The following is a 23,470-nucleotide window of genomic DNA, read 5'->3' on the forward strand; positions in this document are numbered from 1 at the left end:
CCAAATTCGGCGGTCTCCCCTTGGAGATAGCGGTCGGGGGCGGTTACACCAACGACCTCTGCGCTTTGCGGCACCGTGTGACGTCACGTAGGCGTGACCCCGCAGGCGAGCGAAGGGAGGGACCAAGGCCAGGAGCCCTACAGTTACGCCATTCACGCGTAGGGAAATACTAACCAGACAGCGGTGCAAGCCAATCGCAATCAGTGCTCTGGAAGCAGGGAGACTTGGGTGGAGACTTCAGAGACTGCAGTTGCAGGTGGGTGAGCTCTTGGGTCTGAGGGAGGAGTGGGATATCAGTTCCTCATTCCTGGGGTCGGGGTTACCTCGTACGACCCCCAGAGAAGGGGCTTTCCTTACCTTCAGCTGCTTCTGTCGCCCCTTTGTATTTTGGGGAGGGAGAGGGTTTTCTGGCTAGGAAGGATTACCTAGATATCCCTGGAGTTGTGCAACGCGGTGGCCCTGAGTTGCCTCCTCCTCTTGCCCCCCAGCCTCATCTGTCAGTGGAAAACCTACCCTCACCCAGGCATTCCTTACCCCTATCAGCCGCCCACCTGAAAGCTGCCATCGAAAGCCGGGCTAAGACCCTGTCCTCAGCGCTGGCGCGAGCGCGGGCCCCGCCTGAATCCGAGGCTGTCAGCTAGCTGCTGGGCTAATGCTGACCCTTCATTGCGGCGCTTAGCGCCCAGGTGCTATTTTGCGGTTGCCACGCCTGAGCTAGTATTAAAGGGAGAAAACGGGATTCCGATGTTGAATCATCAGTGGTTTCATCTTGACAGAGGTCCTTGATCTCTCTAATAGCCACAGAAATCAAGTAAATAACTTCAACGGTCCTTCAGGTTTACTCTGTGCCTTTGCTCACTTTTTCCCCTCAGGCTTTATAAAGAGTCACATTGATATAGTCTGTTTCCATGTAGACTGTTTATGACTTTTTTTCGGTCAGTACTGGGGATTGAACGCAAGGACGCTCTACCACTAAACTACGTCTCCAGTCATTTAAAATTTTTATTTTGTGACAAAGTCTTGATAAATTACCCAGTCTGGCTGTGAATTGCCATCCTCCTGCTTCAGCCTCCCCAGTCACTGAGATTACAGGCATACGCCAAGACTTTAAGCTGTTGGTAACACAGAAAAAGCCCACCTGATCAAAGTTCTTGTGGATTTTGGTAGAGGGAAAAGTTGTATCTGCAGATGAATGTAAATACCCCGCTTGATGGTAGATTAAGTGCTATACAATGGATTCAGCCTATTCGCTTCTTCCTATGGCTGCCAGGAAATATCATCTATGTCCCGCAGTATTGATCACCACAGTTACCTGCCTGTTACTTCTTTAAGCAGAATTTTATTCCTTTTTTCATCTGTACTTCTTCCCCATTAAGTTTTTGTAATATCATGAGTCCCCTCGAATCCTGTGCAAGGCAATGGGATTTTGAAAACACACACACACACACACACACAGAGAGAGAGAGAGAGAGAGAGAGAGAGAGAGCCTCAGAGCACAGTAAGATGAATTATTGGCTTGAAATATCAATTTAGCTAATACTAAGAGATTTTGTCAGGTGCTATGCTTAAGATCTGCTTACCACTTGCAGGGAGCTTTGTCTAGTAAGGCAGATGAAGGACACACATAAAAAGCTTCAATAAGAAGATATGAAAAGTAAAAAAGTACTAAAATCTACATCAGCAATGATTATAATACAGTTTTTCATTTTTCACTTTTTGTATCTAAGCATCATACATCATAAATGAAGCATCATTTCCTTATCTTTTGAACTGATTTTTATAATTTTGGTATGTTTTCTGTTTTTAAAATACATCTATGTACATTATCTTACATGTTCTTCTGTTAATAATTATTAATGATGGAGAAACAGCTCAAAGGAATTTGCAAAATAATTTAAGTTCAGGTTTAGGAATTCATATTCCCTTCTTTTACCACTAAACTAATTGTACAAGATTTATTTAGTGCAATATACGGACAAGTGATGTAGTGGTTATTTTTACAGTTTTTTTCTACCTATAATATAATTCTCTCTTACCAACATCACATTCCTTGTTCCTCTGTATGATTTAGGCTCAAATGTCATACAAAGATAATGTCTAGAATAGCTCATTCTCCTTACCCTCAATCCCAGCCCCAAGTCTACTACTCTAGTGAACACCCTTTGTAGGTTTATTTAAGTTAATCACCCTCCTTATTTACTTTTTAAAATCTTATTTGTCCTTCAAGGCTTAGCTTAAGCCTTTCTCCAGAGTATTAAAAAATAAAGGTATTGTTTATAGAATTCATTTGCCAATTATTCAAATATTGCTTTATAAAATCTCTTTTATGGTCCTGATACACACACACACACACACACACACACACATAATCTTTCAAATAAGAATATAAATTGAGAAAGAATTTCATGTATATTTGAACTTTTACAATGATATACATAAGCAAATGTTAGTAATTGACTATTTTTGTACTGCAAATTGAAGCCAGGGTCTCAGTCATGCAGACAAGTGCTCTGCCACTGACCTATATCCCCAGCCCTTTAAAAAAAAAAAAAACTTTTTGGGACACTATGCTGACCAGGCTGGCCTCAAACTTGCAATCTTGTTGCTTCAGCCTCCTAGATAGTTGATATTACAGGTATTTATCACTGCCCCCAGCCTAGTAATTGACTTTTACAATAGATTTTATTATTCTCATTGGGGTAATACTGTTTTTATATAGTCTGTCTTTATCTCCTTCACTTTTTTAAAAGGAAATATAAATGCACCAGTTAGTAACTTGCCTAACTAGGTTCCATAAACCCAAAATTATATTAAAAATTGTTTATTGCATTGGTCAGGAGAAGAAGAGGATGAACATAATAGAGGCTTTGCCAGTTTATGAGTAATAGTCATTTTGCCTGATCCTGATTCATAGCTTCTTACAGGGATTCTGGGAGACATGATGTTCTCTTTCCAGTTCTACCACCAGTTGTCTGTATGACTTTGGTAAATCACTCTCCCAGGTACTAATTTCAGTGGAAAGGCATCAAATGAGATCTAGCTAAGATATTTGAGATCACTAGCTTTTTATTGGGTTACAAACTTTATTCTCTCTCAGACCTTTTTCTTTTTTTTCCACCCAAGACTTTATTGACTAGCTCTATAATTCTGCCAGTTTCTCAAGGAACAAACCATTATTCTCCCTTTTCCTCATTCTCCATGTTCATCCCAAAGCCCTATTTTGGTTCTGCTCTAAAGTAAAGCTAAATCCATCTATTTCTCTTTCCATCATTGTACACCTTGTCTTCAAAGCTAAATCTAGAAATCCATGCTCTTAATCACTATGCAACATTGCTTCCTAATTAGATTGACAAGGACAGAGTGTTGTGGCACAGAACTAATATTCCTGAAAGGTTAGATGAGGAGAGACATGAGAATTCAACTTTGAGATGATAGTGTGGTGGCATTGAGAAGGGCAGTTTAAGTAGGGTAAAAGAAAGGAACTTGATTGTAGTGGAATGAGAAGGTAACTTGAGGCTATGCTACCACAAAGTTAGCCCTTAAAGAAGTTTTTTCTACTTGAAAAAAATATAAAAACAGGATGGTAGCTAGAAGAGAATAAGAAGTCAAAGATATTTTTTGTTTGGTATTTGTTTACAGATGGAGATACTAAAATTTGTATTCTGTGGAAAATGTATAGTAGAGAAAGAGAAATTTTACTATTGCAAGGGAGGTTAGTTGTGTGTGTGTGTTTTCACCACTCTAATGTGTACTCCGGAGTAGAGGACCTTGTCTGTATTGTTTTTAGCTGTATCTTCTGTATTTAGAACAGAGCCTGCTATAATAATAACTACTCCCCTAACTTTCTAACAATTGCTGAATGACATGGACTCTGCTTCTTTTACTCTTTTTTCAATTTATTTTTCACATATTTTCTGGAAAGATTTTTTTAAAACACAAATCAGATTAAATACCTAGTTTAAAATTAGTTGTTCCTATTGTACTTCAAATCGAATTGTAGCTCCTTGCACCTGCTTTCTGCAGTCCTGTTTCCTGACATGATTGTTCCCACTAACTGTTCTCCAGGTACACCAGCTGCCTTTAAATTTCTTAAAAACTGAAGGACTACTTTCTCACTTTAGGACTTTATCTAGTATTTCTCCCACCAGTACCTTACCTTCTCACCAGTCAAGTCTCAAATTACACCTTCTTAGAAAGGGATCTGAGTCACACCCCATGTACCCACTTACTTACTATTTGACCTTGGGAAAATTACTCAAAAATCTCATGTTTTTCTATCTAGAAAATGGAGATGATACTCCAGTTATCTGCTTTATATAATTGGTTTGAAGATTAAGAGCATGTATAAAGCATGAAGTACAGATCCAGGCACAGAGTGAGCACTGTGTTAACTGTAACCATTTTATTATCTGAAGTAGACTGTTCCTGCTTTTCTTTTTTCTTTTTTCTTTTTTTTGTGTGTAATTTATTATCATCAGCAGGAACCATATCAGCCATATGCTCCAAAATATTTAGTTCCTAATTCATATATAGTTAACATATGCAATAAATATTGAATAGTATAAGCCAGAAATCTTGCTCCATTTTGGAACATCAGTATCAAACTAATAAGTGAATGACTCAATGAAATCAAAGCCCAGGTCAATTAGGACACAGCTTTAATTTCATATTTTATCAATTTTCATATGCCTTTCCATCACTACTTTGCATCAAAGACTTGGTTCTTAGGTTTGACCCTTGTACTTTTATTGATTCAATTATGTAAATCACCTTTTAATGGAGGACATTAAAAGAAAGAATAATTTGTTTTGAAAATTGATTCAGTCTTTATTAAACAGAAAGGTGTTTCATTGAAGCTGAGATGCAATAGATGAAATACACTATTATTTTATGTGCTACTAAGAAAAAAGATATGCCAGTTTAATTATTGTATATTTTTTTATCATTTGGAATTTTTCATTCTGAAAAAATGAGCCATATGTGCATGTGCTCCTGTGTATATATGTATACACACACACACAAAAAAAAAACATATATCCCTTGTACATACACTGAAAGAAAAATTGGCAGAGTTGTTCCTAAAACAACTTAACATTCAATCTCTATTTAGGCTCACTTTCAATTCATGCTCAATGTCTGTGTTATATCCATATAATATCATTCTTTGTTTATAGAATTAGTGATTCATCATTTCTTATGGAAGCATCTGTTATTATCTCCAGGGTTTTCTTCCAAGTTGCTAATATCCATTTTTCATATTTAATATTCATGGGTTGACTAATGTGACTGCTGAGCAAGCAATGTGGTTATAAGATGCCTGTTCACTTCAAATACTATTATGAAAAAAATTGCCTTAATAAACTACCATAATTGAATTTGAAAAATATTTGGAAAAAATAATTAACCTTCAAATCTTCTGCCAAGAATTAAGAATAGTTCAACATTTAACAATATTGCATATTTTAATTATTAATACTTATATACACTTGACAATATTAATTCATCATTTATGATATCATTAAAGTATTACAACACTCCAGTGAGATTGGTGTGTCTACTTTGCAGATAAGGAAACAAAAGCTTCACCAATCCTGAGCTGTAGTCACCAGTAAATGATGGACTATTTGGAACCATCTTCCTCCTGCTCCAAATCCCATTTTCTTTGTTATTTGCAAAATATACAAATAGAGATTTATTCGAACCAAATTTAAGAAATGGAAACTTTTAGCTGCTTGGATTTGTTATTCTATGTAGAATATACATGGCAGGGGGATTTATTTTTTTACTTTATAAAACCAAATAAATGTGATTGATCTTAAAGTTTTATTTTAGTATACTTAAAATTTTCTAGTAAACTCTGCTTTGTTCCTGTTCATAGAAATAAAAATTCCTTTATGTTATGTCATTGGGTTCTATTCTTATTCATGAACTATAATCCTAAATAATTAACTCAATCCAACATAAGACCTAAATTACATATTTCTAATGATAATGAAATTGATTAAGAAGTATTTTGGTTGGATTTTTTAAAAATTGATATTCTTAATACCTATGCCAATATGCACATAGTTTTATCTTTTTGAAGGTTTAGAAGATTTTGATACATTTTTGCAGTTTCATTTTCTAGTTATTTCAAAAAATATTGAAAAACCACTTTATACTCAAAATGTTTTCTTTGTATTTCCTAAGTGTTTTGAATAAGACTAAAACTGGAATTGCAAAGTAGTTTCTTGAATTGATATTTTATTTTTTTATTTTGAACTAATTACATGTAGATATTTAGTTATAAGGATAGTGGAGAGAGTTCTCCTGTATCCCTCACCCAGTTTTTGCTAGTGTTTAATATGTAACACATAATTATAGTACAAAATTGAAACCACAGATTTGACAGTATAATGGGTGATTTAGTTCCATGTCATTTCTCATATATGTATATGTTATTATAACTTTCACAACAATCTCTATACAGATTAAGGGCTGCAGAGGTAGCTCAGTGGTAAAGTGCTTATTTGGCATGCTCAAAGCCCTAGGTTCCCAGCAACACACACACATGCACAAATGTGAGCAAGACCTTACTATAGATCACTACAAATGTCTCTCTTGTGTGCAAAACTACCCTTTCAACCACTCTCCACCATCATCCACTGCTGGCAACCCCTAGTCTCTTTTCCAGGTCTGTAATTATGCCATTTCAAGACCTTTATATAAATGGAATTATACAATGTGTGATCTTTTGAGATTGGCTTTTTAGTAACTCATCATAATGCCCTTGAAATCCATCTATGTTGTTATGCATATCAATAGTTTGTTCATTTTTAATGGTGAGTAGTATTCCATGGTATGAATATGCCAGATTGTTTATTCATTCACCTATTTAGCAGCATTTTGGTTGTTTCCTCTGTTTTAGTATACTAACAAAATCTTTGTAAAGCAGCAAATACAAATATTTGTGCACATTTAAGTTTTTATTTCTCGGAGATAAAATGCCCACGAGTATCATTGTTGAATAACATGGTAAGTATATATGTAGTTTTTTTCTGATTTTTTTTACTTGTTATTTTAATAGATCATTTGCATTTTCTTCAATAATAAGTAAATCTGACCAAAGGTATCTACCCCTTTGGTCAGATTTACTTATTATTTAGCAACTGAAGCATTAAATGATAGTTTTTACTCTCAATCTTTAATAATATTATATTCATTATATTTGAGATTGTTTAGCTTTCTCATGGAGAAAAAGAAACTCAGGCATAAACCTTCATATTATACACTTGCTGGGCCTGCAACACAGTTTTAACTAATTTTTTTAACTGATACGTGGGCAATTTCTATAAAGTAGGCAGATATCAACAAGAATGATTTAAATGAGACATCATTACCCTAGGTACATGTATGATTGCATGAATGGTGTAACCCTACTTTGGGTACAAAACTAAAGAAGTCAAAAATTATGTTTCATTTGTGTATAATGCGTCGAAGAACATTCTGCAGTCATATATAACTGACTAGAACAAATAAATAAATTTTAAAAAGAGAATGATTGTAAAGTGGCCGGTAAAGAGTTATGATCTTGGATCCATTACTCAATCCATTTCAAGGTCTCATTTACATTCTGGTTCTTTGTTTGGCAGCTGATACACAATTACTCCTTTGTAGGATGCTACAGCTTCTTCATAAAGAACTTGAAAAATATCAGATTGAGTATTATCTTTTAATTTCTTCTCACTATAATCTCTTGTTTCAAGTCTTTTCCACAATACACTGTTATATGTTCTCAACACAAAAACTATATGAAACCAGCATTCAGGGAGGAAATAAAAACTGTGGTGATCAACAGTGAACTCCACCTTTTCTCATTTGTTTTTCTGACCTATCAACTATTCTACCTAAAATGGGATATTATACCATCATGTAACTGGCCTTCTAGAGCTAATCACCCACCCACCTTAATGTATTTCAGTTATGATCTTGATGTAAGTTTCTTGCCTACTATGGTTTTCCCAACCCCTGGGGTACTGGTGAAGGTCAGAGGCAACACCACCACAGAAGGAGGGAGGCGCCTCCACTCACCTTCCAGCTACACTACCATATGTTTAGTTTTTTTAAGAAACTGCCAAACTATTTCTACCAAATATGTGTGTGTGATCCAGTGTCTCTATATCCTCTTATGCCTTTGATATTGTCACTAAGTTTTTTTTTTTTTTTAGCCACTCAAATAAATGGGCAGTAACTTTTCATCTTGGTCTTAATTTGTATCTCCATAAAGACTAATAATGTTGAACATCTTGTCATGTGTTTATTTACCATCTGTATATTCATTTTAGTGAAACATTTCTTCATACCTTTTGCCCATTTTTTAATTAGATTGATTTGGGTTTTTTTGCTGGTGAGTTTTGAGAGTTCCTTGTGTATTCTTTAATAGATTTGATTTTGCAGATATAGTCTTCTGGTTCAAAGCTTGTTCATTTATCACATTCATCTTTTTTTTTTTTATTGGTACCGGGAATTGAACAACCGAGGGGCACTTGCCCACTGAGCCACATCTCAGCCCTATTTTATATTTTATTTAGAGACAGGATCTCACTGAGTTGCTTAGTGCCCTGCTTTTGCTGAGGCTGGCTTTGAACTTGTGATCCCCTGTCTCAGCCTCCCAACTGCTGGGATTAACGATGTGCACCACTGCACTGGCTGTTCATCATCTTAACAGGGTATTTCACAAGAAAAAAAAATAATTTTGATGAAATCCAATTTATTAAAATATTTTTTCATTTACAGATTATGCTTTTGAAGTCATGTCTAAGAAGTCATTGACTAACTCCTAGTCACAAAGACTTTATCCTATATTTTCTCCTAAAATTTTCTCTTAAGTGAATTAATCTGTAATGGGATTAATTGAGTGGTAATAACTGGAGACATGGGGTGTGGCTTGAGGATGTTGTAGGTTTATTGGTGCCTTGGCCATGGGATATATATTTGAATCTGTCAAGTGGAGGCTCGCTCTCTGCTACCTGATCATCATATGAACTGGTTCCCTATGCCACACTTCCACCATGATGTTCTGCTTTACCTCAAACTGCGAGAAATGGAGCCAGCTGTCTGTGGACTGAGACCTCGGAAACCATGAGCCCTCATGTAAACTTTCTTCCCTAAAATTATTCTGGTCAGATCTTTTAGTCACAGCAGCGAAAAAGCTGACTAAACACACTATGAGTTAAATTTTATGTGAAGTATGGTGTTTAGGTTTATTTATTGACTCGTGAATATCTATCCTCTTAAGCACTGTTTGTTGAAAAGACTATTTTTCTTCCATTGGATTGCTTTTGAACCTTTGTCAAAAATGACTAGACTGTCTGGGGGCCAGGGCATGGCAGCACATGCCTGTAATCCCTCCTACTTTGGGAAGCTGAAGCAGGAGGATCAGGAGTTGGAGGTCAGTCTAGGCAACAAAGCCATACCCTGTCCCCTTCCCACCCCCCGCCCCCCAAAAAAGACTATACTTCTGTGAGGCTGTTCCTCTAGTCTATATTTTGTTCACTGATCTGTGTGTCTGTCCTTTCACCAATGTCACAAGGTCTTGATTACTGCATCTATAATGTCTTGAAATTAGAAGGATCGTTGTCATATTATTACTTTTTCAAAATTGTATTAGTCTAGTTTTTTTATCATTTCATATAACTTTTATAATAATCTCAATAGTATCTGCAAAACATCTTGCTTAGATTTTGATATATAGGTTTGGTTAAACCTGTATATCAGTGTTTTTTTGGGGGGTAGCGATTAATTTTGTGAGTATGTTGACTTTTTCAATTCACAGATATGGCACATTTTTCCTCTTTGATTTCTTTTGTTAGTATTTTAGAGTTTTCAGCAAATGCGTTATGTATGTGTTTTATTATATTTATATTTGGGTATTTATTTCCCTTCTTTTTTCAGCTATTGTATTTTTAATTTTGGTATTCATATATTTGTTACTAATATATAGAAATATAAATGATTTCTGTGTGTTGATCTTGTATTTTGTGTTGTTGCTGAGCTCACTTATTAGATTTATTTGTTTTTTAAGGAGGTTAGATTCCTTGGGATTTTTTGTGTACACAATCTTGGTATATGCAAATAGAGACAATTTTGTTTTTTCTTTGCCAATATATATGCCTTTTATTGAATTTCCTTGCTTTAGTGTGCTGGCTAGAGCTTCTAGTGCTATGATGAATAGCAGTGGTAAGAGTAGACATCCTTGCTGTTTTCCTCATAAGGAAGAGATTTGGTCTCTATATTAATACTACTATTTAGTATAATGTTAGCTATAACTATTGTTTTCAGTAGATATTCTCTAGCAAGTTGAGGGGGAAACTTTCTCCTGAGTTTTTCTAAGTAATGGGTTTTGGATTATGTCAAATGTTTTTTGTATAAATTGATATGATTATGTAATTTTTCCTTCTGTAGCTTGTTAATATGATGGATTACATTGATTGATATTCAGATATTTAATTAGTCTTACATCCCTGTATAAACTTGCTTAGTCATTATATAATTTCTTTTATAGTTTGATGAATTCTTTTTACTAATATTTTGTTAAGAATTTTTGCATCTGGATTTGTGAGGGATATGGGTCTGTGGTTATGAAGTGTGTGTGTGTGTGTGTGTGTGTGTGTGTGTGTGTGTGTGTGTGTTTGGGTATTGTCTTTGTCTAGAGAACAGCAGCAATGCTGGTTCAGTTCAAGGTCAGTTGTGGCTCCATGCATTGGGCCTAAGGTGAAGCAGAGCATCATACAGGGAGGTTATGGCAAAGCAAAGCCTGCTGACTTTCATGGCAGCCAGGAAGCAGAGACAGAGAAGAGAAGGTGCCAGGGGCAGGATATATCTTTCAAAGGTACATCCCTAGTGATCTACTTCCACCTTCTGTGGACTATTACCTGTGAATTCATCAGTGGAACTAATGCACTGATGAGATTAGCACCCTTATGATACAATCATGTCTCAAAAGTTCCACCTCTGAATGTTAGGGAACTAGCCTTCAACACGTGAGCCTTTGAGGGACATTCCAGATCCAAACCATAACCCTGATCTATGGATTATTTAGAAGTGTGTTATTTATATTCTAAGTCCTTATATATTTTCACATCTTTTGTAAAATTAATTTTTAGTTTGATTTCATTGTGGTCAGATAACATAATATGTATAATTTCAATTCTTTTAAATCATTTGAGGTTTGCATTGTGGAGCAGGGTATGGTCAACGTAGGCATATGTTCCATGGGCACTTAAAAAGAACACTTAAAGTCTTCTGTAGAGGTTGATTAGATTCTGTTGATTGATGGTGGTGTTGAATTCTTTTATATATCCTTGATGATTTTTTGAGTAGTTTTAGAGAGGTGAGTATTTAGATCTCCATCTATAACAGTGGACTTGTTATTTTACTTTCCTCTTGCATCAGTTTCTACTTCATATATTCCAGAACTCTTTTGTTTATGCATATACATTTAGGATTGCTAGTCTTCATGGTAGATTGACATTATGTAATATTTCTCTCTATCCCTGGAAATTTTTATTTCCAAAGTCTACTTTATCTTGTATTAGTATTTCCATACTTACTTTCATTTAATTAAGGCTTGTAGAGCATATTTTTTCTCTCCTTTTATTTTTATCTACTTATACCATCATACTTGAAGTGAGTTATTTGTAGGAAATTATAGTTATGGAAGTTATAGGAAGGTAACTCTTTATCTACTCTGGTAATCTCTGTGTTTTAATTGGCATGTATAAACCATATTTATTTAGTACAATGATTATGTTACTACTTAGCCTATTTATCTTTTGTTTATTCTCCCTAATTTTCATTCTTCTATTTTATTTTCTATGTCTTTCTGTGGGTTATTTGAGACTTTTTGGAATTCCATTTTAATTTAGTTATAATGACCATAAGTATTATCTCTCTGCATACATTTTTTGTTGTTGTTCAGCCTTCTCTGACATCATTCTACTAGGAAAACAGGAGGAGAAAGGTTGAGTCTCTGATTGCAACCTAGCATGTGCAGAATTCTAGGCTTGTCATTGCTCTTTTATAAATATGGGTAGATGAAGAACCACAATTCTTCTATTATGTTCACATAGGGTCATTGTCTAAAACCTTTTTGGTTTGCCAGGTTGCTCCTTTCTTAGTCCCGAGACTAAACATAACAAGTTTTTCTTTTTCTTTTATTGGTTGTTCAAAACATTACAAAGCTCTTGACATATCATATTTCATACATTTGATTCAAGTGGGTTATGAACTCCCATTTTTACCCCAAATACAGATTACAGAATCACATAGGTTACACATCCACGTTTTTACATAATGCCATATTAGTGACTGTTGTATTCTGCTACCTTTCCTATACTCTACTATCCCCCCTCCCCTCCCCTCCCATCTTCTCTCTCTACACCATCTACTGTAATTCATTTCTCTCCTTGTTTATTTTCCCATTCCCCTCACAACCTCTTATATGTAATTTTGTATAACAATGAGGGTCTCCTTCCATTTCCATGCAATATCCCTTTTCTCTCCCTTTCCCTCCCACCTCTCATCTCTGTTTAATGTTAATCTTTTCCACCTGCTCTTCCTCCCTGCTCTGTTCTTAGTTGCTCTCATTATATCAAAGAAGACATTTGGCACTTGTTTTTTAGGGATTAGCTAGCTTCACTTAGCATAATCTACTCTAATGCCATCTGTTTCCCTGCAAATTCCATGATTTTGTCATTTTTTTAGTGCTCTGTAATACTCCATTGTGTATAAATGCCACATTTTTTTATCCATTCATCTATTGAAGGGCATCTAGGTTGGTTCCACAGTCTAGCTATTGTGAATTGTGCTGCTATGAACATTGATGTGGCAGTATCCCTATAGTACGCTCTTTTTAAGTTCTTCAGGGAATAGTCCGAGAAGGGCAATAGCTGGGTCAAATGGTGGTTCCATTCCCAGCTTTCCCAGGAATCACCATACTGCTTTCCAAATTGGCCGCACAAATTTGCAGTCCCACCAGCAGTGTACAAGTGTAGACTTTTCCCCACATCCTCACCAGCACTTGCTGTTGTTTGACTTCATAATGGCTGTCCATCTTACTGGAGTGAGATGGTATCTTAGGGTGGTTTTGATTTGCATTTCTCTGACTGGTAGAGATGGTCAGCATTTTTTCATGTACTTGTTGATTGATTGTATGTCCTCCTCTGAGAAGTGTCTGTTCAGGTCCTTGGCCCATTTGTTGATTCGGTTATTTGTTATCTTATTGTCTAATTTTTTGAGTTCTTTGTATACTCTGGATTTTAGGGCTCTATCTGAAGTGTGAGGAGTAAAGATTTGTTCCCAGGGTGTAGGCTCCCTATTTACCTCTCTTATTGTTTCTTTTGCTGAGAAAAAACTTTTTAGTTTGAGTAAGTCCCATTTGTTGATTCTAGTTATTAACTTTTGTGCTATGGGTGTCCTATTGAGGAATTTGGAGCCCGACCCCACAGTATGTAGATCGTAGCCAACTTTTTCTTCTATCAGACGGCGTGTCTCTGATTTGATATCAAGCTCCTTGATCCATTTTGAATTAACTTTTGTGCATGGCGAGAGAAAGGGATTCAGTTTCATTTTGTTGCATATGGATTTCCAGTTTTCCCAGCACCATTTGTTGAAGATGCTATCCTTCCTCCATTGCATGCTTTTAGCCCCTTTATCAAATATAAGATAGTTGTAGTTTTGTGGATTGGTTTCTGTGTCCTCTATTCTGTACCATTGGTCCACCCGCCTGTTTTGGTACCAGTACCATGCTGTTTTTGTTACTATTGCTCTGTAGTATAGTTTGAAGTCTGGTATCGCTATACCGCCTGATTCACACTTCCTGCTTAGCATTGTTTTTGCTATTCTGGGTCTTTTATTTTTCCATATGAATTTCATGATTGCTTTCTCTATTTCTACAAGAAATGCCGTTGGGATTTTGATTGGCATTGCATTAAACCTATAGAGAACTTTTGGTAATATCGCCATTTTGATGATGTTAGTTCTGCCTATCCATGAACAGGGTATATTTTTCCATCTTCTAAGATCTTCTTCTATTTCTCTCTTTAGGGTTCTGTAGTTTTCATTGTATAAGTCTTTCACCTCTTTTGTTAGGTTGATTCCCAAGTATTTTATTTTTTTTGAAGATATTGTGAATGGAGTGGTTGTCCTCATTTCCATTTCAGAGGATTTGTCGCTGATATACAGGAATGCCTTTGATTTATGCGTGTTGATTTTATATCCTGCCACTTTGCTGAATTCATTTATTAGCTCTAATAGTTTCTTTGTAGAGCCTTTTGGGTCTGCTAGGTATAGAATCATATCATCTGCAAATAGTGATAATTTAAGTTCTTCTTTTCCTATTTTGATGCCTTTAATTTCTTTCGTCTGTCTAATTGCTCTGGCCAGTGTTTCGAGAACTATGTTGAACAGAAGTGGAGAGAGAGGGCATCCCTGTCTTGTTCCAGATTTTAGAGGGAATGCCTTCAGTTTTTCTCCATTCAGAATGATGCTAGCCTGAGGCTTAGCATAGATTGCTTTTACAATATTGAGGTATGTTCCTGTTATCCCTAGTTTTTCTAGAGTTTTGAACATAAAGGGATGCTGTACTTTGTCGAATGCTTTTTCCGCATCTATCGAGATGATCATATGGTTCTTATTTTTAAGTCTATTGATGTGGTGAATAACATTTATTGATTTCCGTATATTGAACCAGCCTTGCATCCCAGGGATGAATCCTACTTGATCATGGTGTACAATTTTTTTGATATGTTTTTGTATCCGATTCGCCAGAATTTTATTGAGGATTTTTGCATCTAGGTTCATTAGAGATATTGGTCTGTAGTTTTCTTTCTTTGAAGTGTCTTTGTCTGGTTTAGGTATCAGGGTGATGTTGGCCTCGTAGAATGAATTTGGAAGTTCTCCCTCTTTTTCTATTTCCTGAAGTAGCTTGAAAAGTATTGGTATTAGTTCCTCTTTAAAGGTTTTGTAAAACTCTGCTGTATACCCATCCGGTCCTGGGCTTTTCTTAGTTGGTAGTCTTTTGATGGTTTCTTCTATTTCCTCAATTGATATTGGTCTGTTTAGGTTGTCTATATCCTCCTGACTCAATCTGGGCAGATCATATGACTTAAGAAATTTATCTATGCCTTCACTATCTTCTAATTTATTGGAGTATAAGGATTCAAAATAGTTTTTGATTATCTTCTGTATTTCTGAAGTGTCTGTTGTGATATTGCCTTTTTCATCCCGTATGCTAGTAATTTGAGTTCTCTCTCTTCTTCTCTTCGCTAGCATCGCTAAGGGTCTGTCGATTTTGTTTATTTTTTCAAAGAACCAACTTTTAGTTTTGTCAATTTTTTCAATTGTTTCTTTTGTTTCGATTTCATTAATTTCAGCTCTGATTTTAATTATTTCTTGCCTTCTACTTCTTTTGCTGTTGTTTTGCTCTTCTTTTTCAAGGATTTTGAGATGAAGTATGAGATCATTTATTTGTTGGTTTTTTCTTTTTTTAAGGAATGAACTCCAAGCAATGAATTTTCCTCTTAGAACTGCTTTCAATGTGTCCCATAGATTCCGATATGTTGTGTCTGTGTTTTCATTTATCTCTAAGAATTTTTTAATTTCCTCCTTGATGTCTTCTATAACCCATTGATCATTCAGTAACCTATTGTTCATTCTCCAAGTGATGTATGCTTTTTCCTTCCTTCTTTTATCGTTGATTTTCAGTTTCATTCCATTATGATCAGATAAGATGCATGGTATTATCTCTACTCCTTTATATTGTCTAAGAGTTGCCCTGTGACATAATATATGATCTATTTTTGAGAAGGATCCATGTGCTGCTGAGAAAAAAGTGTAACTGCTTGATGTTGGGTGGTATACTCTATATATGTCAATTAGGTCTAGGTTATTAATAGTGTTATTGAGTTCTATAGTTTCCTTATTCAACTTTTGTTTGGAAGATCTGTCCAGTGGCGAGAGAGGTGTGTTGAAGTCTCCCATGATTATGGTATGGTGGTCTATTAGACTCTTGAACTTGAGAAGAGTTTGTTTGACGAACATAGCTGCACCATTGTTTGGGGCATAAATATTTATGATTGTTATGTCTTGTTGGTGTATGGTTCCCTTAAGCAGTATGTAGTGTCCCTCTTTATCCCTTTTGATTAACTTTGGCTTGAAATCTATTTTATTTGATATGAGTATGGACACTCCTGCTTGTTTCCGAAGTCCATATGAGTGATATGATTTTTCCCAACCTTTCACCTTCAGCCTATGTATGTCTTTTCCTATCAAATGCGTCTCCTGTAGGCAGCATATTGTTGGGTCTTGTTTTGTGATCCATTCTACTAGCCTGTGTCTCTTAATTGGTGAGTTTAAGCCATTAACATTTAGGGTTATTATTGAGATATGGGTTGTTCTTCCAGCCATATTTGTTTATTTCTGTTACTAAACATGGTTTGTTTTCCTCTTTGATTATTTCCCCCCCCTTTACTGTCCTACCTCCCACTGTTGGTTTTCATTGTTATTTTCCATTTCCTCTTCCTGTAATGCTTTGGCGAGGATGTTTTGAAGAGATGGTTTTCTAGCTGCGAATTCTTTAAACTTTTGTTTATCGTGGAAGGTTTTAATTTCATCTTCCATCCTGAAGCTTAATTTCGCTGGATACACAATTCTTGGTTGGAACCCATTTTCTTTCAGTGTTTGAAATATGTTATTCCAGGATCTTCTAGCTTTCAGAGTCTGTGTTGAAAGATCAGCTGTTATCCTGATTGGCTTACCCCTAAATGTAATCTGCTTCCTTTCTCTTGTAGCTTTTAAAATTCTCTCCTTATTCTGTATGTTGGGCATCTTCATTATAATGTGTCTAGGTGTGGATCTCTTATGATTTTGCACATTCGGCGTCCTGTAGGCTTCTAGGATTTGGGATTCTGTCTCATTCTTCAAGTCTGGGAAGTTTTCTCGTATTATTTCATTGAATAGACTGCTCATTCCTTTGGTTTGGAGCTCTGTACCTTCCTGTATCCCAATGACTCTTAAGTTTGGTCTCTTAATGTTATCCCATATTTCTTGGATGTTCTGCTCATGGTTTCTTAACAGTCTTGCTGAGCTGTCTATGTTCTTTTCCAGTTGAAATACTTTGTCTTCATTGTCTGATGTTCTATCTTCTAAGTGTTCTACTCTGCTGGTAGTATTCTCCATTGAGTTTTTAAGTTGGTTTATTGCTTCCTGCATTTCTAGGATTTCTGTTTGTTTGTTTTTTATAACCTCTATCTCCCTGTATAGTTGATCCTTTGCTTCCTGGATTTGTTTGCGTAATTCATTGTCGAAGTGATCTTTCATTGTCTGATTTTGCTGTTTAATGTCTTCCTTGATACTCCAGATCATCTGAAGCATGTATATCCTGAATTCTTTATCTGACATTCCATCTGCTGCAGCTGTTACCTCTTCTAAAGTTGCGTTGACCTGCATTGCTTGTGGTCCTTTCTTTCCTTGTCTTTTCATACTGCTTGCGTATCTTTCCTGCAGGCGCGGGCGGCGGCTCTGCTCTCTCCTTATTCCAATTGGGGTGTCGTGGCTACCACGCCGGCAGGTCACTGGGCCTGTTCTGGGCGCTGGCGGCGGCTCTGTTCTGCCCCTACTCCAATTGGGGTGACGAGTGTACCACGCCGGCAGGCCACCGGGCCTGATCCGCCGGTCGGTTGCAGGTTTGCCTACCCTGCAGGCGCGGGCGGCGGCTCTACTCTGCCCCTACTCCAAATGGGGTGACGTGTCTGTCGTACCGGCAGGCCACTGGGCCTGTCCCGCTGGTCGGTCGCAGATCTGCCCACCTTTCGGGCACGGGTGGAGGCTCTGCTCTGCCCCTACTCCAATTGGGGTGTCGTGACTACCCCGCCTGCAGGACGCTGGGCCTGTTCCTGGCACGGGCGGCGACTCTGCTCTGCCACTACTCCAATTAGGGTGGTGTTTGTACCACGCCGGCAGGCTCCTGGGCCTGATCCGCCGGTCTGTTGTAGGTCTGCCTACCTTGGAGGCGCGGGCGGCGGATCTGCCCTGCCCCTCCTACCACGCCTGCGGACCCCTGGGCCTGATCTGCAGGTTGGTCACAGGTCTGCTCACCCTGCGGGCACGGGTGGCGGTTCCGCTCCGCCCCCACTCCAATTGGGGTCACGTGACCACCACACCGGCAGGGCCTGATCCGGGCGTGGGAGAAGGATCTGCTCTGCCCCTACTCCAGTTGGGGTGACGTGTGTACCACACTGGCAGGCCACTGGGCCTGACCCGCCAGGCTGTCACAGGTCTGTTTACCTTGCAAGCGCGGGCGGCGGCTCTGCCCTGCCCCTCCTACCACGCCCATGTACCACTGGGTCGCGGGTCTGCCCACCTTGCGGGTGCGGGTGGCGGCTCCGCTCCGCCCCCTCTCCAATTGGGGTCACGCGGTCACCACGCTGGCGAGCCGCTGGGCCTGCTCCGGGCGCTGGCGGCGGCCCGGCTCCTCCCCTCTGGCTCGACGACAAATTGAGGAGACTCGGGTGTCTGTGCCTCACCCCCCCTACCAGGAGACCAACTGTTTCTGTCGCCGCTGGTATTGATGAAGTTCTCTCCTCCGCCGCTTTCTGATGACATCAGATCTCTGCCATGTTGGTATCCTATGCGAATGGCAGCATTTCGTTCCCCTTGCCGGGCAACCAAAGCAACGGGTGAGTCCTGACCGGCCCTCAGCAGGACCCGGACCGAGAAGCAGTTTCCGCGGGCTCCTTAGCCCTGGGCCAGAGCAGTTCCGGGAGCCGGAACTCAGCCGCTCTGTGCTCGGTGTATGCTCCGATAAGAGCAGGCTCCAAGAAGCAGTCTCCGCAGGTCATCTAGCACTGAGCCTGAGTAATCTGTCTGCAAGCCGCAGGCGAATGGCAGCCTGAAATTACCTGTTCTATGGCTGAATGAGCTGCGGTCAGTTGAAAACAGGGATGGTGACATCAGCTCTCCAAGATGGTGGCCGCTGGCCTCCTCTGTGATCTGACCGGTGTGGAGAACCGAATTGGACCGCTTCCTTCCCCCGTCTCAAACCCAGAATTCAGCACTGAGTACGGTGCTTGCCCGGCTGGCAGAAACTGCAGCGCTGTATCCCTGCGTCGCTATCTCCTCGTTTCCCAGCGCGTGCTGCAGACTCTAGCCGCAGGGCGATTTGCTGAATAAGCAGTGTTACCCTCCGTGCGACAAGTCTCTCGCGTTTGAGTCCCCGCAGCCGATCCTCGTGCGATGGAAATCCTTCCTCCAGGTTCCAGAGCACCCCACTATTGCTGGAAATTCCTAACAAGATAGCCTTTAGCAGTCCTGACTCGTCATTCTCCCACACAGTGACGCGGCACACAGGGGCAATGCACTCCCCTCACCGCCATCTTCAGTCTCTATTTATTTATTTTAATTTGGCTAGTTTTTCCTCTTTGGTTATTTTTCCCCCCCTTTATTGAGTTACCTCCCACAGTTTGTTTTGGGTGCTGTTTTTCAATTCCTCTTCTTGTAGTGTTTTGCTCAAAATTCCTTGCAGTGCTGGTTTTATGGCTGCGAATTCTTTTAACTTTTGTTTATTGTGAAATATTTTAATTTCATTTTCAAATCTGAAGCTTAATTTTGCTGGATACAGTATTCTTGGTTGGAATCCATTATTTTTCAGCGTTTGAAATACGTTGTTCCAGGATCTTCTCGCTTTCAACATCTGTGATAAAAAATCAGCCGTTAACCTAATTGGTTTACCCCTGAATGTAATCTGCCTCCATTCTCTCGTAGCTTTTAATATTTTCTCCTTGTTCTGTATGTTGGATATCTTCATAATTATGTTTCTTGTAGTGGGTCTATTACGGTTTTGAATGTTTGGGGTCCTATAGGCTTCCAGGATTTGGCAATCCATTCCATCTTTCATATCTGGGAAGTTTTCTAAGATTATTTCATTCAATAGATTGTTCATTCCTTTGGTTTGAACCTCTATACCTTCTTCTAACCCAATGACTCTCAAGTTTGGTTTTTTTATGACATCCCATATCTCTTGGATGGATTGCTCGTGATTTCTTAACATCCTTTCTGCATTGACTATATTCTTTTCGAGTTGATAAACTTTGTCTTCATTTTCTGATGTTCTGACTTCTATTTGATCTAGTCTATTTGTAATATTCTCATTTGAGGTTTTAATTTGGTTTATGGTTTCCTGCATTTCTAGGATTATGGTTTGATTTTATTTTTTAAATCTCTATCTCCTGGTAGAGTTCATTCTTTGCTATTTGAATTTGCTTATGCAATTCGTTTTCAAAGTATTCTTTCATTGTTTGGACTTGCTGTCTAATGACTTCTCTAAGATTCCATTCCATCTGAGTCAGGTATGCCTTGAGTTCTTTCTCTGTCCATTTTTCTGATGCCTCTAGGTTCTCCTGTAAATTTAAGTTGTCCTGCATTGTTTTTAATCCTTTTTTCCCTTGTTTTTTCATGGTGTTCACGTTACTTTCCAACTCTGTGTAACTGCTGTGTTTCTATTTTCTCCAATAAAGTTGTTTTGGTTTTGTATGTCTCTGTGGTCTCTCCTTTGTGGTGGCAGACTATGCCTAGAAATGTTGGGCTTTATTGTACTTTAAAGCTGATTCCTTCAATCATAAAAGGCTTACGGATTCTGTATGCATATAGTGATTTGTTGTTTGGTCTTAGGACTTTATGTTTAGGTTAGGTGCTATGATGGTATGAAGGTTAGTATGTCTTGGCTACTTTGGAAGATTGCAGGGGGATATTAACAGGCGATTGGATCAGGGTGTTTGGTAATAGCTAGGTATTTAGAAGCCCTATAGACAGCCTCAAAACGATCACCTATTTGCATTTAGACAGTTACACGTAATGGAAGACGTAATGCTTGGGATGAAAGTTGGGGGGAAGGGGAAGGAAGGAGCTCTTGAAAAGAAAGATGGAGAGAAAGGTAGATAAAATAGAGGAGAATGGAAAGAGCAATAAAACTTGAAAAGGGAAAGAAAGAAGTAAGGAAAAGGGGAGAGAAAAAAAACTAATAAAATAGAAATAAAAATAAAATGAAGTCTTAGAGAGCCATTTTCTTCTCTTCCAGTAGGCGGAGGCGTGCTCTCCCACCGAGCTCCTGCCTTCTATGTGCCAACAACAATCCCTGTAAGGCGGCTCCTGGGAGTGTCTCTATCCTGTTAGTCCAGAGCCGTTTCTCTTCTCCTGCCCCTCCCCCCTTCCTCCTGTCAGCCAGCTAGACCCCCACTCACCGGAGGCGCTCGCCAAGGATCTGATTACACTTGCAGCCCCACTGCGTGCCCTATTTCCCGAACAACTGAGCGCTCTCTCTGTTATTCATCCAAGCCCCAGTGCTATGGAGCGGTGATCTGGGAACCGACAGTTTAATTTTTCCGGACCCCTTTGGTGGGCACGCCCCCGGGAACTGGCGGCTAAGACCTTGGGTGTCGCTGCTGGTGGTAAGGGGAGTTGGGGATCGAGAATCCCCTCTGCTTCCCTCGGCCCCTACAGTCATGTCCACGCTGCTGGTGGTAGGAGGAGTTGGGGGTCTGGAGTCCCTTCTGCTTCCCTCGGCCCCTACAGTCACGCCCACACCGCTGGCGGTAGGGGGAGTTGGGGGTCGGGAGTCTCCTCTGCTTCCCTCGGGCCCTACAGACACGCCCACGCTGCTGGCGGTAGTGGGAGTTGGGGGTCGGGAGTCTCCTCCGTTTCCCTCGGCCCCTACAGTCGCGCCCACGGAGCTCTGGATCGAGTTTTCCCAGCTGTATGTATCTGGTGAGGGTGGGAATCACACACCTGCTAAAGCCAATTCCGCTGGGAAGGAATCCTGTCCACTGAATTCTGGTGACGTCACCTGTCTGCTATGGTGGGCCCCAGGCTCCTTGCCAGAGTTTCCGAAGGGAGGGGTGGGTCTGGCCTGTCTCTGGTCTGACCCAGTCTCGGTTGGTTTCGGTTCCAGGTTCGCTGTTTCATGAAGGCTTGGTTAGAGACCTCTTCATAGGGTCCCTACGCCGCACCTGCTGAACTGCTGTTCGCTGCGCAGCAGCGGCAGGTGGCGGGTCTGGACCTCTGCGCCGCGTAGCAGAGATTCACTCATCTGGGGCAAACTGTCACCTACAATAATCTTATAAATTCACCAGCAGGTCTCACTTCAGCAGAATTTTGCTAGAAGTTTCTCAGCAGGTAGAATCTGAACATATTTATGCGTCTCTCTAACCCCGTTATTGAGGAGGTACTGAAAGTGCTGCCTCCCCGCCCGCCACCATGTTGGGTCCACAAGTTTTTCTTGAGGCTCTTTCTGTGTGTGTGTGTGTGTGTGTGTGCACGCGCATGCGTGCACGCCAAAATTCTTCAGTATCCAGATTATATTAGGAAAAAAAAAAACACAAGGAACTCACCACCATCTTGCTCCTTAGGTCCCATGTTCACTAGGCACTCTGTTTTCTTCTCTCCACTTTTTTCGTAGTCTTCATATGTTTGAAATTCTGAGTGTGTATGTGTGTGTTCAAGGGAGGTTGTTGTACTTAGCAGGAAAAACAGGGGGAGCAGAAGTTTTTTTTGTATAGGGAATATAATTATAAGAATTAAATACCATGTAAAACCCGTGGGCCAGTGCCTGGCACAACTTACTGGCTCAGCCGATGTTATCTGTTGTTATCATATATGTCCTCGTTATCAAGACTGATCTTAAACTGATGAAACTTTTAACCAGTTCATTATGATGGGATCTTAAGAATGCTACATTTACTTTCTATATTTTCACTTGATGTTGAATTTGAGGGTCATGAAGAGTATGGGCTTTGAGTGAAACAAACATGTTTCTATGAATTTTGTGTTCGTAGGCATATTATTTAATCTGAGCCTCAATCTGTTCGAAAAAGGCATTACCAATACCAACCTAAGGAGATTATTATGAGCACTGAATATAATAATTACATAAATTACTTACTATAAATCCTGGTACCTTCAGTCTTGTTATATCACTATAAACTATGAAAGTTCAGAGTCTCTAACTATACATTTGCCTATCAATGTTTATTGTTAACAGAAATGGAAGTTTTACATGTAGTATTATTCTCCAGCTTTTGGGTTTAAAGGTCCAAAAATTCTGCTTCATTACATGGATATAGATGCTGAATTTAGATGGTTGTGATTGTCAAAATTTCCCTCTATACCTAACCTTTGTCCTCAGTGTATTAACATGATCAAGTTTCTTCTATCTAAAACAAAACAACACTTCTGTTTTGCAATCCCTTGCTTTTGGTGGTAAAAATTTTATGCTGGGAGCTGAAATGACAGTTTGGGGAATTCATGATTTTCTGGCCTTCAACTCTCTTGGATAGCTGACCTCATGTTTAGAAAGTCTTTTTAAAATAAAGTTACATGTTCTTTTCCTTCCTTCTTTCAAATAAGTAAACTTGGATCAATATTTGCCTTTGTCTTCCTC

At 39.1% G+C, this 23,470-nt stretch overlaps 1 protein-coding gene and 1 pseudogene across 1 annotated transcript in view; one reads left to right on the forward strand and one right to left on the reverse strand.

Annotated features, from left to right (window-relative positions):
- Window positions 1-76: 76 nt before the first annotated feature.
- The window catches only part of Kbtbd3 (kelch repeat and BTB domain containing 3), a 31,798-nt gene continuing 8,404 nt past the window's right edge, over window positions 77-23,470 (forward strand). The window contains exon 1 of the mRNA XM_015489927.2: window positions 77-256. The gene's annotated coding sequence lies outside the window, so the exon portion shown is untranslated. The remainder of the gene's footprint in view (window positions 257-23,470) is intronic.
- LOC107145706 lies at window positions 7,526-22,446 on the reverse strand (annotated as a pseudogene).

Source organism: Marmota marmota, unplaced genomic scaffold, assembly GCF_001458135.2.
Source record: "Marmota marmota marmota unplaced genomic scaffold, marMar, whole genome shotgun sequence".
In the NCBI taxonomy this organism is placed as follows: domain Eukaryota; kingdom Metazoa; phylum Chordata; class Mammalia; order Rodentia; family Sciuridae; genus Marmota; species Marmota marmota.